The sequence below is a fragment of the Stomoxys calcitrans genome, chromosome 1 (genome assembly GCF_963082655.1).
Source record: "Stomoxys calcitrans chromosome 1, idStoCalc2.1, whole genome shotgun sequence".
Lineage (NCBI taxonomy): Eukaryota > Metazoa > Arthropoda > Insecta > Diptera > Muscidae > Stomoxys > Stomoxys calcitrans.
Window position 1 is genome coordinate 219,958,369 of NC_081552.1, and position 16,542 is coordinate 219,974,910.

The following is a 16,542-nucleotide window of genomic DNA, read 5'->3' on the forward strand; positions in this document are numbered from 1 at the left end:
TTGGCGGAACCCACTAGGGCCTTGAGCGTAAACTATTTCAAATTTTAAAGTGTTATCTCCATCCGTTTGCAAATGGCATATATTTTACTATTTTTTTGATTCTATCCCACTGTGTGAGATAATCTAAAAAACAGTAACTCTTGAGACGTATGAGTATTTCGATGAACTTCAACCGATTTTCAAATAAAATCAAATGTTGACGAAATTTTGTAACAAATACAAAATTCCACAGACTATGCAGAGCGAGTGCAAATAGGGCGCGTGCTTTTTGCACTCCAACCAAAGCTAGCACCTAAAAACGTCAATTTGATGGTAACCGATTAGGTACAATGGATTGATCTAATGGAAAGTTTAATCTATTTGTTCGTATAACTATTTTGCATTGGAAGAGGCAAGGGGAATAATATCTGCTCGGTGAAGGGTGGAGGAAACATTGGTCGCTGGTTCTGCTTATCGAAACCAAATACATCATTGGTCAGTTTCTATAAGGTGAAATCGATATGTTTTTTCGGTCCAAAAGGTCTCAAATGTGGTAATACACAGCAAAAAAAATTAGTTTCAGTTTCGTAATTGAATTCAAAGTTCAGTTTCAATTAAAAAATGGTTGAACCAATTAAATTTTTAACTGAACATTTCCTAAATTTCAATCACGATCGTAATGCAAAAATTCGCCGGTTCAATGAAAAAATGATTGAATCAATTATATTTTTGAATGAAAACATTTTTATTTTCAATTAAATTTTTGATTGATAAAATTTCAATGATATTTTTTTCTGTGTAGTACATTCGTCAGTGTGTATACTGCACATCCTCTGTAAAGAGTTTGAACTTTCCCGCTGTCAAAACGCAAATCACGATCCAACTATGATTTATATTAGATAGCTCGACATTCATACCGAATGTGGTCCAGATCGGCCCATATTTAGATATATGTAGGTACGATATAGACCAATATTCCGATTAAGGGTCTTGAAGGATTGACATTTAAAACGAAAATGACCCAGAACAGACTATATATACCATCTCCTGATTAATGGTCTTACGTTCATTAAATGTATGCCTTAGTATTGTATTTTCTCAAAAGGTTTGCATGCTAAGGCCCTTTTTATTTTCAATTAAATTTTTAATTGACAAAATTTTAATGATATTTTTTTTTTTGTGTAGTACATTCGCCAGTGCGTATACTGCACATCCTCTGTAGAGAGTTTGAACTTTCCAGCTGCCAACCCGAAAATCACGATCCAACTATGATTTATATTTGATCGGTCGACATTTATAACGAACTAGCCGAACAGGGCCCGCTCCGCTTCGCCTTCTTTAACTCTCTAAAGCGTTCGAATCCTGAACGCTTTCGAATCCTGAATATTGGGTCAAATAACCCATTTGACGTTTCTTTAGGGGGAAAAGCGCCACCTAGAGTTGAACGCAAATTTTAATGTCATATTCGTAATCTTCTCCCTAATAACTTTTATTTGAGTCCCATATAGACATTGTCCGCTAATATGTCCATTTGGGGGTATTTGGGAGTGGGCGACCTCCTATTACATGAACCTAATGTTTTATGCCATATTTCTAATCTACTTCCTAATACTTTTCATTTAAGTCCCATATTGACATGATCTTTGAATATATCAGTTTTGGGGTTGGAGGGCGCTGGTTACTTGGACCCAGATTTTAATACCATATTCGTTTTCTGGTCTCCAATACCTTTCATTTGATATCCTTTTTGCACCCATCGCACCACTTTCGGATATGGGTAGCGTTTTTGGGTATTTACCGATATGTAAAAATTATATAGCCTATGTTTCCTTCCAGAAAAACGTACACAATCTATGAAAATTTTAAAAAAATCGATTCAGCCAAGTATTATATAGACATAATTGGTCTAATGGCGTTTTTGAGGGGTGGCATGACCCCCTATACTTCAAACAGATTTTGTATGCCAGATTCGAAATCCACTCCCGAATACCTTTCATTTGAGCCCCATATTGAAATTAACTTTCAATATGTCTGTTTGGGGGAGTTTTGGTGTTGGGGCGGCCCGATGGGTACCTAGACTCAAATTTCAATACCATACTCGTATTCTACTTTCCAATACCTTTCATTTGATACCTATATTGTTCACTTTTGATTTTGGGTTGTGTTTTTGGTATAATGGGGAGGGTTCGTTCCCCTTCCGTAACCGAAAAATTATATAGCCTATGTTTATTTCCAGACCAACCTACACATTATGCGAACATTTCGAGAAAATCAATTCTGCCGTTTTTCAGTCTATACGGAACAAACAAACCGAGTCCCATATATCCGTGATTGGCTAATGTGCCCATTTTGGGCGTTTTTTGTGAGGTTGGGGTGATCCCCTATACTTCGACATGAATTTGTGTGCCAGATTCGTTATCTATCGGTCCACTTTTGATTTTGGGTGGTTTTTTTGGGGTAACGGTGTAGGGTCCGCCCTCTTCCGTTATCAATAAATTGTTAAGCCTATTCCTACCTCCTGATCATATACGTTATCTACTCCCGAATACCTTTCATTTGAGTCCCATATAGTCATGCTCGTCAAATAAACCTATTTTAATGGGTTTTGGGGCTGAGGCGGCCACCCACGTACTTGGACCCAATTTTTATTATGGAATTCGTACTCTACTCTTGAATACCTTTCATTTGAATCACATATTGTCCCGATCGGTTCACTTTTATTTTTGGGTTGTACTTTTAGGGTAAGGGGGAGGGTCCGCCCGCCTCTCGATATCAAAAAATTATATAGCCTATGTTTCCTTCCAGACCAACCTACACAATCTGGGAAAATTTCAAGGTAATCGGTTCAGCCGTTTTTAAGTCTATACGGAACAAACACAAATTGAATTTTATATATAAGATGTGGTCCAGATCAGCTCATATTTAGGTGTAGCTACGATATAGACCACTATGCCTATGCAGGGTCTTGAAGGGTTGGCATGTATACCGAAAATGGCCCATATCGAACTATTGTAGGATCTACTGATTAAGGGTCTTACGTTAATTAAATGTATGTCTTAGTATTGCATTTATTTAAAAAGTTTGCATGGTAAAACCCTTTTGTTTCTTCAATTTGGCAACCCTTGTCACACAGGTAGTTGTTTTTCGTTACATTTCAAATGTTAGCGTCACTCAAAAAAGGCACGAAATTAAACAAACCCAAAACAAAAGATTAAAGAGTTGTAATCGTCAGCCGTTCACTCTCTCTCTCTCTCTCTCTTCTGGCTCTCCCAATAGCAACTCACACACACATATGCAAATGCTAGACTGACTATCTCATAGATTCACAGATAGTGTCAAGATATTCATTTGGCCATTGTTCATGGCTCTCTATATAGACGACCACTTTAGTTGCGGGCAAACTAGTCCCAAGAAAACAGTTTGCATTTAAACGTAAACGGAAACAGTTCGCTGGGTGTCTCGATACAATAGCGACGGTTGAAATTTTACGCGCGGGCAAAATTATTTTTTAAAGCAAGAAAACAAAAGTGTCAAAACACACAAAAATAGTGGCGTTTCTTGGTGGATTATAATTTGCATCGCAAATCAAAAAAAATAAAAACAAGAGAAATAAATCTCATCGAATCATAAAAAGTAGGTGCTATTAATGGTGGATGTCTAGAAAAAACCAAACAAATTTAAATAAATATTTACATATATAAATATTTATTTTAATGAATTTTTTTTTAAATATCGTTCTCCTTCAAGAAGATGGCATATAGCAGCAACAAAAATATAGCATAACTGCTGCCACTATTTTACAAAAACAATCATCTGGCTCTGTTAAATAAATGAATGGTTGGATGGATGGATGGATTAGATTTATAGCAAGTGTTAAGTAGATTTAGATCTTCAAAGTTTTGTTAGCCATATTAACATAAATGTCACAAAATCCTCATAAAAAACTACGATATTCACGATTTGTTTTTTAAATTATCAACAATTTGTTTTCGTAATAGGCAAACTTTGAAAATGGGGACAGTGTTTCTTCGTTTTTTTAAATCAAAGAAAGAAAGACTCGTCTTAGGGTTAAGCGATATTTTTTTAGCTTATATTGTTGAAGTTGAACTCTATGACCTTAAGAAAGTCTATGTGAAAATTTAATGGAAATCAAGTAATAAATACAGCCGCATCCGAACCATGCATATTCACCACCTTGGATTTTTCAAATGATTTGTAGATCTGAATGAGGCTTATTTCGTGTTTTGGGTATTATCTTCATCTTCTTATATATAAAAATCAATTTGTGTTTGTTTGTGTGTTCCTTATAGACTCAAAAACGGCTGAACCGATTTTCTTGAAATTTTCACAGATGGTGCACAATGATCCCGTGGTGAAAATAGGATACTACATTTTTTTTTGATATATGAAGGGGGGACGGACCCTCCCCCTTACCCTAATTTTCAGAAACGCCAGATCTTGGAAATGGGTGGTGCGATTTAAGCCAAATTTTGTGCGCTTTCTTATGCAAATTTGCCCATGAACATTCCATAAAGGGACAAGTCCGATTCAATTTTAAGCTCAATGATAAGGGACCTCCTTTTTATAGTCGAGTCCGAAAGGCGTGCCGCAGTGCGACATCTCTTTGGAGAGAAGTTTTACATGGCATAGTGCCTCACAAATGTCGCCAGCATTAGGAGGGGATAACCACTGCTGAAAAATTTTCTGATGTTCCCTTCAGTATTCGAACCCAGGCGTTCAGAGTCATAGGCGGACATGCTACCCTCGTGTGCTTTCTTATAGTAACCTAAAAATCCAAAATTTAGTATCCACATTTCGGATGGGATACCTAGGGGGTCAGCCCCACCCCCAAAATTTACCAAAGATATATATAGACCAATCACGACAATATGGGACTCAAATGAAAGGTATTTAACATTAGAAAATGTATTTGATATTCAATTGTCGGACCAAGAGATTGGGGGACCACCCCAACCCCCAAAACATCCCTAAATCGGGCATATTTACCGACCATGGCAATATGGGAATCAAATGAAAGGTATTGGGTTGCCCAAAAAGTATTTGCGGATTTTTCATATAGTCGGCGTAGACAAATTTTTTCACAGCTTGTGACTCTGTAATTGCATTCTTTCTTCTGTCAGTTATCAGCTGTTACTTTTAGCTTGCTTTAGAAAAAAAGTGTTAAAAGAGTATATTTGATTAAAGTTCATTCTAAGTTTTATTAAAAATGCATTTACTTTCTTTTAAAAAATCCGCAATTACTTTTTGGGCAACCCAATATTTACGAGTAGAACACGAATTTGATATCCAAATGTGGGACCAAGTTTCTGGGCGTCCAATCCTTCCCCAAACATGACTTATTTACTGACCATGGCAATATGGGGCTTAAATAAAAGTAATTTGAGCGTAAAATACGAATATGATATCCAAATGTGTAACCAAGTGTTTTGGGGGTCGCCCCACCCCAACAACACCCCCCAAAGAGCACAAATTCAAAAGCATAGCAATTTGGGGCTCAAATGAAAGGTCTTTGGAAGTACCCAACGAATCTGATATCAATATTCGGGAAAAATGGTCTCTATGGGCCCAACCCACCCCATAACACCACCCAAATAGGAAATATTTGCTGACCATTGCGATATGCGGTTCCAATAAGAGGTACTTTAGAGTAGAATACAAAGCTGATATATATTTTCAGAGAAAGTCATTGAATGGCCATCCGCAGAATACTCCCCAAACCGGACATGTTTGCCGTATGGGGCGCAAGTGAAAGGTATTTTGGAGTAGACCACAAATCTGATATCAACATTCGGGACCAACTGTGTAGAAGACGCCCCCATAACAACCCCCAAGTAGGACGTATTTGCTCACCAAGACACTTTGGGTCTTAAAGATTATCCAATTATCATTGCTGACTTTTGCAATGATAATTGGAGATTAGAAAACGAATTTAATATGCAACTTTGAGTCAATGGGCAAAATGGGGTTCAAAATAATGATATTGAGAGTAGAGTGTTTGGGGGACAACCCCATTCCCCAAAACACACCTAAATCGGTCATATTTACCGACCAGGTCAATGTGCGGCTCCAATGAAAAGTATTGGGGAGTAGAGCACAAAATTGATACCCATTTTCGGGACAAATGTTCTGGGGGTCTATGCCTTCCCAAAAACACCCCACAAACAGCAATTATTTATAGACCATCGTAATATGGGGCTCAAGTAAAGGTATTTGGGAGTGTACCTTTTATTTGTTAGGAAACCGAAAGCTTCTCACATGTAAAGTCTTAAAGTGATTATACCACAAGAAGGCGTAGTGGTCTGAAATGGGTTAATATCCATGTTAAGTAAAAATATGTAAAGCATATGTCTGAAAAAACATATTCAATTCCATCCTAAATATTTGCTAAATTCAAGGTTTATTGTTCTAATTTAAAGTTTCTATAGGATTCTGGGCCACCTGCTTTTATGTCCCTCCATCTAACAAGGCACACAAATTAACGCAATAAAATACAAAACATATGGTTTACTTTTCATTTGATTTTAATTTTTCCTAATTCTATGCGTATGGTCCCAATTTCAAGAAATATTAAATCCGCCATAATGCTTTGGCTTTGATGATTTATAGCTCACAGAGCGTCAAAACACTGTGCGTTTACAATGTTGAGTCACATATATTTCCCATGGTGGACAAATTATTTGAAAGCTGCGTCTAGAAAAGCATGAATATAAATGGCTAAAACTTTAAATAAATTTGCTTATGAATAGTTTTTCGAAAAGCATATCTTCCTCTTCTTCTTCTTTTTATATAGAAAAATCAATTTGTGTTAGTTTGTCGGTTTGTTTCTTTATTCCGTATAGACTCAAAAACGGCTGAAGTGATTACCTTGAAATTTTCACAGATTGTGTGAGTTGGTCTGGAAGGAAACATAGGCTATATAATGTTTTAATATCGGAGGGGGGGGGGGGGGGGGGGGGGCGGACCCTCCCCCTTATGTCAAAAACACCACCCAAAATCAAAAGTGGACCGATTGGGACAATATGGGTATCAAATTAAAGGTATTGGGGAGTAGAATACGAATATGGTATTAACACTTGAGTCTAAGTTCCCAATTGGGCCGCCAGAACCCCAAAACTCCTCCAAACAGACATATTGGACGTTCATGTCAATCTGGGGCTCAAATGAAAGTTATTCTGGAGTCACGAATCTGGCATACAAAATCAGATCGAATAAAGAGGATCACCCCATACCCTAAAAACTCTTCAAATGGTCATATGAATCAATCATGACTATATGGGACTTTGTTCCTTAGAATCAAAAACGGCTGAATCGATTTTCTTAATATTTTCACACATATAATTTTTTCATATCGCATGAGGAGGCATTCAGAAATGATGACGTTCAAACAAAAATGCCAGTAATGAATTGCTGCGCAAACAGACAAGAACTTCGTGTGCCAGATTTATTTAGGCGCTAAAAGTTTCTGCACGAACAGCGTCGTCTTGCCACAGTTCTTGCTTCTCCAAGGGGAAGTACAAGTTTTTGGCCGTGTGTTAAAAGAGTGAAGGGCAACTCATCGGCAATCCCGACTCTCATTAAAGACGACCAGATATTTACTGACCCGGCTGAAAAGGCTGACATTTTTGCGGGAAATTCTGAAAAGTAAACCATCCTTGGGGCTGTTTGAGCGTGTCCAGAGGCAGGCGTTGGTGTTGATTGGAGATGGTAGGGTATCCAACTCTATTGTTTCCCCTGAACATCGTCGAAATGTGGCTTGTTTGGCGCTGTTCTATAGATTCCTCCACGGTGGGTGTTCTTCGGAAATCAGTCTTCTGCTTCCTGACTTGAGGTTGTTTTTCAGAAATACAAGATTTTCTATAAGCGCGCACCGGTTTGTAATCGAATGGCCAGCTCATCGGACCATGCACTACCGAGAGAATTCTTTTTTCGCAAGGACGGTTCGTATGTGGAATCGACTTCCGGCAGATGTTTTTCCCGCTAATTATGACATCCGGAAATTCAAAGCAAGTGTTAATAAACACTTCTCCCTCTTTCCCCTCCTATCCATAACTATCCTCTCCAACGCAATGCACTGCATATATAGGGGACATTCCCTGCGTGTAGGGCGATTGAAAAAAACAGAACGAATATGATGCAATTTTTCAGGGTAAAGTGCCGGTGGCGGCCCCAGGCCCAAAACACTCTTCAAACCGTTCATATTTATAATGAAAGGGATTTGGGAGTGGAGCAGGAATTTGATATCCTTTTTTAAATCGAAATGTCTGAGGTAAAATCGAGCTTAAACGAAAGGTGCTTGAGAGAGAAAAAAAGAGTTTGACATCCAATTGCCATGTGTTTGAAGAGCCGCCCACCCCAAAATACCTCCCTAATAGGAGGTATCTGCCAACCATGGTAATATGTGACCTATAACAAGTAAAAGCGTGCTAAGTTCGGCCGGGCCGAATCTTGTATACCCTCCACCATGGATCGCATTTGTCGAGTTCTTTTCCCGGCATCTCTTCTAAGGCAAAAAAGGATATAAGAAAAGAGTTGCTCTGCTATTAAAACGATATCAAGATATGGTCCGGTTCGGGCCACAATTAAATTATATTTTGGAGACCTGTGGAAAATGTCAGCCAATTCGTATAAGAATTGCGCCCATTGGGGCTCACGAAGTAAAATAGAGAAAACGATTTATATGGGATCTGTATCGGGCTATAGACCGATTCAGACTATAATAAACACCTTTGTTGGTGGTCATGAGAGGATCCGTCGTACAAAATTTCTGGCATATCGGATAATAATTGCGACCTCTAGGGGTCAAGAAGTCAAGATCCCAGATCGGTTTATATGGCAGCTATATCAGGTTATGAACCGATTTGAACCTTATTTGACACAGTTGTTGAAAGTAAAAATAAAATACCTCATGCAAAATTTCAGCCAAATCGGATAGGAATTGCGCCCTCTAGAAGCTCAAGAAGTCAAATCCCCAGATCTGTTTATATGACAGCTATATTAGGTTATGGACCGATTTCAACCATGCTTGGCACAGTTGTTGGGTGTCATAACAAAACACGTCGTGCGAAATTCCATTCCATTCGGATAAGAATTGCGCACTCTAGAGGCTCAAGAAGTCAAGACCCAAGATCGGTTTATATGGCAGCTATATCAGGTTATGGACCGATGTGAACCATACTTGGCACAGTTGTTGGATATCATAACAAAACACGTCGTGCAAAATTTGATTTCAATCGGATAAGAATTGCGCACTCTAGAGGCTCAAGATGTCAAGACCCAAGAACGGTTTATATGGCAGCTATATCAAAACATGGACCGATATGGCCCATTTACAATACCAACCGACCTACACCAATAAGATGTATTGGTGCAAAATTTCAAGCGGCTAGCTTTACTCCTTCGGAAGTTAGCGTGCTTTCGACAGACAGACGGACGGACGGACGGACAGACGGACGGACATGGCTAGATCGACATAAAATGTCACGACGATCAAGAATATATATACTTTATGGGGTCTCAGACGAATATTTCGAGTAGTTACAAACAGAATGACGAAGTTAGTATACCCCCATCTTATGGTGGAGGGTATAAAAAATTTATTTGGGAGTAGAATACGAAATTGATACTCATTTTCGGGACAAAGGCGTGGACCCCACCTTCGAACAGAACTTATTTACCGATCATGCCAATATGGGGCTCATATAAAATCTATTTTAAAGTAGAGCACGAAGCTTATATTTACTTTAAGGGCCAAGTGTCTAAACGAAAATATTTATCAATACGGTAATAGAGGACTCAAAAGAAAGGCATTTGGGAGTAGAGTAAAAACTTGCCGATTAACCAAGAAGGGCAAACTCCTCACACATCAATGAGTGTTTTCCGATTCAAGTTTAAATTCAATGATAAGCGACCTCTTTTTATAGCCGAGTCTGAATGGAGTGCCGCAGTGCGACAACTCTTTGGGGAGAATTTTTTACACGACCATGCTTGACATGGTACGTCGCTTATTAAGAGGGGATAGCCACCTCTGAAATTTTTTTCTGATGGTCTCGCCAGGAGTTCAGCTTTATAGTCGGACATGAAAATCTCTGCGCTACGGTGGCCTCCATGATTCAGAGATGCTGACCTCAATATAAGAAATATACAATTTTGGTCGGCCAGTTGGGGATTTGGTAGGTTTTATGAAAATTTTTGTTAGAAAAAAGTTTTCTTCAGTGCCAACACTGCTCACAATCTCTTTTTGAACAGTCTGTCGATCAGTCTTCAGTATGAAAACATTTCTATCCCATCAAACATAGGTACAAAAATAAACAAATTTTAATACTTAAGCAAATTTTTGCAAATAATTTTATTAAATAATACATTTTAAATTAATTTTAATCGGTTATTGCATGTTTGTTTACACATGTGCAAAATTAGTTTGCACTTTGAACCCCCCAAACCCACCATAACATACCAGCACACCACAGATTTCTGTTAATTAATTTCATTGCAAGGAATTTTTTTTTGGTTGGCGCAAAAGAAGCAAAAAAACCTAACAATTTTAGCACACAGCCACACGCACATACAAATGTGTGCGACAACAACAACATTCATATATTTTTAACAACGTGATCTTGACAATGAATATTGGAATTCTACAATAATTACACCACCACACACCAAAAACAAAAAAAAAAAGATTATACGAACATCATCTTACCTAATAACTGACATCAGCACAACGAAGAAGGCAGAAAGCAGAAATAAGAAATAAAAGAGAAAAAGAAAACGAAAAAACTATTTTATTTGTTTATAAACAAAAGAAAAAATAAAATATTTAATCAGTTTGAATTCGGTAGATACAAACAATACAAGACCGGTTTCAAACGGTGGCTAATAATCACTTTATAGCACTTGGGCTCTCTGAGACAAATTGAAACTGTTATAAATGCCATGTGTTATATGTGTGTATTGAAAGCACAATGACTTGTTGTTGATTTCTCACTCTCGCTCTCTTACTCTCATAGGTGTCGGGCAAGTGAGGTTAGTGCAAATTAAAACTACCTCCGTAATTGTTCTCAACAGGTGTTAATTACTATGAAATGTCGAAATATGATCAAATAAACAAACAGAATGAAACACTCAAATCGATAGCCTACGATTTATACTCTTGTATGGCATAGTCAAACGTTGATTTTGTTTTTGAATTTAGAGTTTCTTTCAGCTGATTTGTTGAGGCACAATGGGGGGAGTACTTCCAAAAAAAAAAAAAAAACATTGGTAATGTTAAAATACTCACAAATTTTGACTAAAGAAGACTTTTCAACCATATTAGGTGTGATGGCTTCAAGGGCTGTGAGTTGGTATGTTGTATTTGAATCGTATTAAAAGCGAAAACGAATCTATGATATAATTACCACATAACCAAGCTCGACAACCCTGCTAATTAGCTGTACTTTTCCCAATGCATGTCTTTTTGTGTAATGACACATTCTATCGGTGGCAAATTACACTTCTTCCGTACTACACATGATTTTGTGCATCTGTTGGAAGTTGTATTGATGTCTTCGAACGCCAATGGCTTTCGCTGTTGTTCCGTGTGCCCAGGTTCGAATTCTGGCCGGGCTCTGCCGAATTTTTCATCTTTCAAGTTTTTTGCCTGTTAGGGCGAGATCCTTAAATTTTCACAATTTTTGTTTGTTTCTCTTTCGAGACGAGCTCAATGATCGGAATTTCACCCATCTGATTTTATATCTGATTTCCTTTAGTTGGGAAACGGATCGATGGACAAAATATTATTTGTTTGAGTGGTAAATATTGACATAAATCTGTAAACAAATTTTAACGAAATTTTAAATAAAATTCAATTACTACTAAGTTTTTCCAGTTTTAAAATTTGTTTTTTATGAAAATATGTACAACAGTCAATACCGCATTTTGAAGAAAATTTCTATCACATCATGTTTGTACGACATTATTTGTAAAAATTAAAATTGGAACTAATTTTCTATGAAAAAAAAATGTATAAAATATTTTCATAAAAATTAAATTTCAAAAATATTTTTCAAAAAAATTTAAAAAGCTTTTTCAAGTTTTGTTTTCCTGTTAAGGCGAAGATCATTGTAATTTTAAAATTTTCGTTTCTTTCTCTTTTGAGACGAGTTCAATGATCGGAGATTTTTTTTGCAATGGAATAGGAAAGCCAGAGATAACCACACACACCAACCACTATGGCATGCGTTTCGTCATTTGTTTAGAATAACTCATCGGCCATATTAGGTGCAAAGGCTTCAAGGGCCGTACGTTGGTATGTTGTACTTATATGGTATTTTATTACGAAATATGATAAAAAATTTCGCAGATATGTTAAGATCAGTAACAAAACAATCCGTGTCAAATTCTGTGCAGATCGGTTGAAAATTGTAGCTACTACAGCCATTTAAGTGCAAATCGGACGATACATATACATGGGAGCTATATCCAAATATGAACCGATTTTGATGAAATCTTGCTAGTATGTTAAAATCAGTAACAAAACAATCCGTGTCAAATTTTGTGCAGATCGGTTGAAAATTGTAGCTACTACAGCCATTTAAGTGGAAATCGGGCGACTCATATACATGGGAGCTATATTTAAATCTGAACCGATTTTGATGAAATTTGGCAGATATGTTAAGATCAGCAACAAAACAATTTGTGCCAAATTTTGTGCAGATTGGTTGAAAATTGTAGCTGCTACGGCCATTTAAGTGCAAATCGGGCCATACATATATATGGGAGCTATATCTAATTCTGAACCGATTCTGATAAAATCCTGCACATATGTTAAGATCAGTAAAATCCGCACCTTATGTTGTGCAGATCGGTTGAAAATTGTAGCTACTACAGCCATTTAAGTGGAAATCGGGCGATACATAGATATGAGACCTATATCTAAATCTGAACCGATTTTTACCAATTTTTTTACCGATTTTTTGTGATATGTGCAAAATTTCGTGATGATTGGACAACCAATACGACCTGCACTTTGATTGCAAGAATACATGGACTCACAGACGAAGGGACGGACGGACATGTCTAAATCGTATCAGAAAGTAATTCTGAGTCGATCGGTATACTTATCAATGTCTAGCTCTTCTTCTTCCTTGCGTTGCTGTATAATCGAGGCCACTATAGGAAACCTAGATGGAATAGAAGAGGTTGAGGTGATCCTTGAGGTCGAGTGCGAGACACAGTTTTGGATTGACCGAACTCTGGTATTACCATCTGGGAGATCATGCTACACAGATGGAGGAGATGGGCCGGAGGGCTCGACTGCCTGACCATAATACGGTCTTGTAGGCGGTGATCCGGGCGATTACGGAATGCGTGAGGTGGTGTAGTGTTAACGCGAGGACGTCGAGTGTGAACATCTTTAAGAACTGTAAACTGGCCCTCAGGGCTATAACAAAAGCAAGACGATAAGGTCACAAATAGTCTTAAAGTGTAAGAAAAAGATTAACGCCTTCACTGAGGATCGCACGATACGCATTGTTTGGATGCCGGGCCGCAGAGGAGAAAGGGGGAATGAAAAAGCAGACAATTTGGCAGTGAAGGCCAGAGGACTGCAACAAACTTGGTTAACCCAAAGCCTTTCTGGTTGACGAAGTCCAAGTTAAGGTGGTTTAACACTGTGGAACAGCGAAACGGTCAGTAGGATGACGAAAATACTATGGGGAGATCCGGATTGTGAAAAGACGATGCTATTACTAAAAGGAAGTAAGAAGGAAGTCAATATAGCTTTTGGTATGCTAACGGGACATATAAGACTACGAGCTCACTTATGCAAAATCGGTGCGGCAAGTGATAGCATGTGTAGGGCATGTGGAGAAGATGATGAGACGTTGGGGCATTTCCTATGTCATTGCCTGGCTTTCGCGGCTAACAGACACCCGCACTTATGTGGGTACACAATACCAGATATGAACCATCTAAGGGGCGTGGTATGGAAAACAATTAAGAATTTTGTGAGTAACATGGAATACTTGACTTAGATTTTCTTTTCGAGGTTTCTTTTTAGTATTTAGAGAGCGCAACAACCCGATTACTGGCTTAGGTGTATGTCCATAGTGGCATGGGGTGGATTAATATCTGCACCCTCTATTCAACCTAACCGAACGGTTTTTTCATCAAGATACACATAGGCGGAATTTTTCACTAAAGCGTATATCAGTTAAGAGGTTTCGACTGTATATAAGGGTTGTAAATAAGTCTCTGACGCGTTTCGTTTTTTTCTTTTCAATTTCTTTGAAAATCTTCCACTGTATCGCAGAGGAAAAGGGTGTCAGGTTAACGAACGACCAACAATCTGTTGTCTGTCCATAAAAAGAAATTCACAAACATGATTTGGTCTTGAGACCCAGATAGCATGTTCCTACTACTCAGGTATGTACGAGTATGTAGGTGCAGCATAGACAATTTAGCGTCTACTTGTTTAAAGACCAATTCAAATGGAAACAGAAATTCAAAAACAACAAATCAAAGTTTCGCTTGAATTGAGGTGACCAAGAGAATTGGAACTTGGTAATAGGAGAATAGTTGTTGCGAATGCTTTCAATCACATTTTGATTTGGTTTTCATTTAAACCTTGTAAACCATTAAAATGGGATATGGGAAAAACTTGTTATCGACTAATTAAGATACTCATGAGTTTGATGGGAAAATAAGGAGGGGGATAGTATAAAAAGCCTCCTATAAAAATAAATAAGTAAAAATCTATGTATTGGGTTGCCCAAAAAGTAATTGCGGATTTTTCATATAGTCGGAACACAGAACACAGTTATTACTTGTATAAGTGGGCCAAATTTGAAAAATCCTTTTCAAAGGTGAAATCAGATGATGGCCTTAATTTTTAAGATTGCAATGCAAATTCTCCCATAAACTATCCAATGGGGATACTTCTTTCAAATCATTGAGTGCTGTCCGATTCAAGTTCAAGTTCAATGGTAAGGCATCTTCTTTTTATTGTCCGAGATGGGGACAGCTCACATTCAAGACGGCACTTCTGGTAGTCCCGGCAGATTGGAGGAAGGAAGACAAGTATCGACACATACGAAACAAACCAAGATCGAGCTAAAAGGAGAGGGTTTCATTTGGCTTGGGGCTCGAGAGATGGGGCGTGGGTATGGTGCGGAGTGTTGCGATTGGTCCCGGAGGGGCATCAATCATATCGATATAACCAAAGGAACTAAATCCCTCTTTGCACATCTGTGCAGGTGAACCGTGAAGATGGAATCGGTGGATGGCCGAGTCAGGATGCCATATGCCCTGGAATGCTGCGGCCGATCAGCTATCGATCTCGATGCACAATTAGATCGACGGACAAGCTCAGCTACATCGTTAATCCCACCCGTAGAGAACCTATTATACAACAATCTTATGTATACCTGCTTACCCCCATTTTCAAAAACGCCAGATCTCCGGGATGGGTGGTGTGACTTAATCGAAATTTTTTGTTTTCTTATATAACCCTAAAACAAAAAAAAAAATTTATATCCAAATTTTGAGTGGGTTGCCTAGGGGAGGCGCCCTACCTAAAACCCATCAAATATATATGTAGACCAATCATGACAATATGGGATTCAAATGAAAGGTATTTGAGAGTAGAAAGCGTATTTGTTATCCAATTTTGGAAATAAGTGTTGGGAGACCGCCCCACCCCCACAAAAACCCCCCAAATCGGACGTATTTACTGACCATAGCAATATGGGGCTCAAATGAAAGGTATTTGGGAATAGAGCATGAAATTGCTATCCACTTTTGGAAATATGTCTCTGAGAGTTCCCCCCACCCCAAACAGGACTTTTTCACTGACCATGCTAATGTGGGGCTTAAATGAAAGATATTTCAGAGTAGAGCACGAATCTGACTTTTTTCAGGGCCAAGACTCTATTTGGCTGCCCACCCCTTAAACACCCCCTCCGAAACCAGCATATTTGCCGAATATGGCAATATTGAGTTAAATGAACGATATTTGGGAGTATGAATGTGATATCAATATTTGTGACTAAGTCCCTAGAGGCATCTCCACTAGCATAATACCCACCAAATTGGATGTATTTTATGGCCATAACATTATGGGGCTTCAGCAATAGGTATTCAAGATTAAAGCATGATGCTGATATTTTTTGCAGTGCTAAGTGAGTGGGAGCCCTTTTGCCTCCCCACCCCTTACATGCCTCTCAAACCGGACATATTTCTCGACTGTGGCAATGCGGCTTCCAGTTGCTCACGAAGTTAAACCGGGAGATGGGTTTATATGTGAGCTATATCAGGTTCTTGACCGTTGTTGGAAATCATAGCATAACACCATGTGCAAAATTTCAGCCAAATCAGACAAAAACTGCGGCTTCTAGGGCTCAAGAAGTCAAATCGGCAGATCGGTTTAATGGAAGCTATATTAGGTTCTCGACCGATTTGAACCTTACTTAGCAAAGTTGTTGAAAGTCTTAAAAGAACACCGCATGCAAAATTTCAGCCAAATCGAACAAAAATTGAGGCTCTCAGAGGCTTAAGAAGTCAAAT

At 38.3% G+C, this 16,542-nt stretch overlaps 1 protein-coding gene across 1 annotated transcript in view; it reads left to right on the forward strand.

Annotated features, from left to right (window-relative positions):
- The first annotated feature begins 3,354 nt into the window (after window positions 1–3,354).
- Window positions 3,355–16,542, forward strand: part of LOC106087349 (multiple inositol polyphosphate phosphatase 1) — a 107,694-nt gene continuing 94,506 nt past the window's right edge. The window contains exon 1 of the mRNA XM_013252365.2: window positions 3,355–3,612. The gene's annotated coding sequence lies outside the window, so the exon portion shown is untranslated. The remainder of the gene's footprint in view (window positions 3,613–16,542) is intronic.